This window comes from Elephas maximus, chromosome X (assembly GCF_024166365.1).
Source record: "Elephas maximus indicus isolate mEleMax1 chromosome X, mEleMax1 primary haplotype, whole genome shotgun sequence".
Taxonomy (NCBI): Eukaryota; Metazoa; Chordata; class Mammalia; order Proboscidea; family Elephantidae; genus Elephas; species Elephas maximus.
The window spans coordinates 77,003,283-77,007,399 of record NC_064846.1 but is presented as its reverse complement, the minus strand read 5'-3'; the positions used below and the strand labels follow the sequence as shown (position 1 = coordinate 77,007,399).

Sequence of the window (4,117 nt, the reverse complement as noted above, 5' to 3'; positions counted from 1 at the left end):
AGCTAGAAATGTTTTGCTGTTGCTTTTGTTTGATGTATGAAAGCCAGCTTCCTAATGCCCTTGAAATCATATTACATATGTGTATCAGGTCCTGCACTTAACTACTTACAGACATTTAAAAGCTTTGCTAAAAGGCTGAAGAAACTATCATGAAGTACATGTTAAGAATGTTTATGAGAACCTGGTCACAGATTCTTTTATCTTTTATCAATAATTTGACATATTCAGATTACAGAAATAGATATTTCATTCTCTGTGCATCATTTTGGTGTATGTGAGCTTGCAAAAAATAAAAAGATGTTTTGTAATCTGCTCTTTTTCTTTAAAATGTTTCATGCAATATCTTTTTAATTGGAATGTTCCATTGTAAAAAAAAAACTAGCACAATAAAAAATGAGCTAAATCTATATACTTACTCATGATTATTCAATTACTATGGTTATTATGGAGAAAAATTGAAGCATTGAATAAGTTATAAGCATATAATATATAACTCATTTCAGGGGATAGCTGGACAACCATATTTTTCTCAGTACAGATTTCATGGGACAAAGGAGCAATACTACATGGAGTTTAAGATTCATTGACTTTTGTTCTCTATTAAAATCAAAGTACAAACACAGTATTACTTGCATCCACTTTTTGTTACTGTGTAGATGATGATTAAGAATCATGACGTGGATTTTCTGCCTGCTACTTCCTACCCCCAAGCCCGGCTCCAGCTGCACCGCACTCACTCTGAGCTCCAGGCTTCTGCTAAACTAACAATGCCTTCATCTCCCCACAGCCACCGTCACGATTATTTACCAGGACCTCTTCAGCCATGAAGAGATGTTCTCCAACATTTACAAGGTCGGGAAGATCATGAAAGGGCTGTTCCTTGAGGTGGAGGTGAAGATGATCAGTAGGACAGAGGGTGCTGTTTATGACTCCCTCATTGGTGGAGATGGCTCATGTCTTAGGCTGCGTTCTCTAGAGGAGCAAAACAAGTAACTTGTATAAATATATATAGAGAGAGATTTATATCAAGGAAATGGCTCACACGGTTGCAGAGGGTGGAACATCCCAAGTCTGTGGGTCAGGCTGGAGGCTTCTCCTGATTCATGTAGCCACGGGGGCTGATGAACCCAAGATTGGCAAGTCAGACAACAGGGCTCTGGCTCACAGGCTGTGAAGGCCAAAGCATCCTAAGTTCGACAGCCAAGAAGGCAGGTAAGCTGCTAGCTTAAGTCCTAAGAACCAGAGGTCAGATGAAAGATCCAGAGTGAGCAAAAGCCCACAAACCTTGCCAGAAAGTCCACCTATATTGGATGCAGGCCACTCTCCCAAGGAAACTCCTTTCAACTGGTTGGCTGCTCACAACAGATTTCATCATGGAGGTGATCACATTATATCAGATTTCATTATGGAGTTATTGCATCATGAAAGAGCCAAACTACATCATAACTGTCAAACCACTGAGGATCATGGCACAGAGAAGTTGACACACAACCTTAGCCATTACACCTCAGCTGAAGGCCTGAATTGTGAAGGAACCAAAAGTACAGTAATCACAGGTGTTGATATTGTCATCAACCATCATTTTCAGGAAACCAGCTTCATAAAAGAAGCCTACAAGAAGTTCATCAAAAATCACATGAAATCAATCAAAAGCTAACTTGAAGAACAGAGACCAAAAAGAGTAAAACCTTTTATGACAGGGGCTGCAGAACAAATCAAGTACATCCTTGCTAATTTCAAAAACTGCCAGTTCTTTGACAGTGAAAATATGAATATGATATGGTTGGTCTACTGGACTACCATGAGGATGGTGTGGCCCCATATATGCTTTTCTTTAAGGATGGTTTAGAAATGGAGAAATGTTTTTATCAACTGTAATCTTAACTGGCTGCTGCTTTTCATCCCCAGAACACTACACCAGGACTTAGACAAATGGGACTGATGTCATCTTGAGCTCTTCATCTATTTTGACCTCAATTTATTCAGGGCAGAGGCTTTTTTTTTTTTAAGAAAAAAAAACATGTCATGTAGGTTGTCTAAAAACAAAATGCATTTAAACTCACTTGAGGGAACGCCTCTGAATTTAGTTTATTTAAACTAAATCCATCTTGTAGTATTCCTGGAGAATCTAGAGCCTGGTTGTAGAAAACTACTGTAAAGCATGAGACTGACTTCAGATAACCTCTACAGTTAAACTGCTTCTGGGACTGGAATATAAAACAAGAATCAAAAGTCTTAATTCTGAGTTGAAGTAAAGGGAGAGATCATGCTCATAGCAGTGCCAACATTTGACATGGATCTTTACATATTTCATCACCTACAAATGGAAGTAGCTAACTATGGAAGCAATTGCCAAAAGAATAAAAAGAAACTAATACAATTGGAAAAAAAAATCATGAACTGGACAAATGAGTTGCCTCCAAAACTAGACTTTTCTCAGGAAAGCATAATGTATAGCACACAAACAAAAATGTATCTCATATAAACAGCCTGCTATTGCCCATAATATCTTAATTATAGTGGTCAGGAGTAAAATGGGGCCACTACACATGCATCCACGCACACACATGGACACACACATAAACACACAGCAAGAGAGAAATATTCTTTAATTTAGAACTTAGAAAGACACTGAAAGGAGTTATTGAGAGCAATTACTCAAGACTGAGAACTACACATATTCTATATTATAAATACAAGATAATATCACAAACTGTGAAGACACTGTATTGGAGTTAGGATTTTGATTTCTAGTTTCTCTCCTCTAAACAGCTGATGATAACTTTTAGGCAGTATGTCTGGATTTCTTTTCTTCCATAAGGTGTTGGTTGATTACATGCCCCACTGTTATGGATTGAATTATGTCACCCAAAAAGATATGTTGGTGTCCTAACCCCTGTACTTGTGAATGTGACCCTGTTTAAAATAGGATCTTTGAGGAGGTTGTCAGTTAGGTTAACGTGAGGTCACACTGGAGTAGGGTGGGTCCAAATCTTATATGACTGTGTCTTTAGAAAAAAAAGAGAAGATACACAGAGACAGAGAGACAGTGGATGGAGGATCATGTGACCACAGAGGCTGATGGAGCTGCAAACCAAGAAATGCCAAAGACTGCTGGGAGCCACTAGAAGCTAAAAGAGAGGCATGGAGTATTTCATTCTCAGAGGCCACAGAAGGAAATCAACATAGCTGATACTGTGATTTGGACTTCTAGCTTCCAGAAATGTGAGACAGTAAGTTTCTGTTCTTAGTAGCTAGCCAGTCGGTGGTATTTTGTTACAGCGGTCCTAGGAAACTAATATGTCTATGCCTACATAGTTCTTGTCTCATTCTGTTCTGTTCTGGGACGATTATGTCTTTCACGGCATGGCTTTTTTATCAGCTTTAATGACACAAATTTGACATACAATAACATGCATATATTTAAACAAAAATTTTTTTTTTTTTTTGTTTAAAGTACTGTGTAAAATTTGATCCACCATGCATCTGTCAGTTTGTCGTACTGTGGTGGCTTACATATTGCTGTGATGTTGGCATTTCTCGAGCTGAAAGAACTGAAGAGAAAATTTGAGCCTTGAGTTGCAATTTTGAAGAATTCTATGGGCAATACTTTGAAAGACCCAGGAAGAGTCAAAAGAACATGGAAGGAATACACAGTCACTGTACATTCAACAATTTCAGGAGGTAGCACATGATCATGAACTAAGGCACTGAAGAAAGAAGTTCAAGTGGCACTGAAAGCATTGGTAAAAAACAAGGCTTCAGGAAAGGAGTTACTCACTCGTCTATGTCAAGAAATTTAAAGACATCTACCTATAAGTTTTTTTTTTTTGTACCTATAAGTCTGGGACCTATAAGTCAGAACCAACTTGACGGCAGTGGGTAGTGGGTTACCTGGCCAACTAACTGGAAAAGATCCATACTTGTACCCATTCCAAAGAAAGGTGATTCAACAGAATGCGGAAATTATCAAACAATATCATTAATATCACACCCAAGTAAAATTTTTCTGAAGATAATTCAAAAATGATTGTAGCAGTATATCAACAGGGAATGGCCAGAAATTCAAGCTGGATTCAGAAAAGAATCTGGAATGAGGGATATCATTTTCATTGCT

General features: G+C 38.0%; 1 pseudogene; it reads left to right on the top strand.

The window, feature by feature from the left end:
- The first annotated feature begins 804 nt into the window (after positions 1-804).
- On the top strand, positions 805-1,878 carry LOC126068730 (translationally-controlled tumor protein-like; annotated as a pseudogene).
- The last annotated feature ends 2,239 nt before the right edge of the window (positions 1,879-4,117 follow it).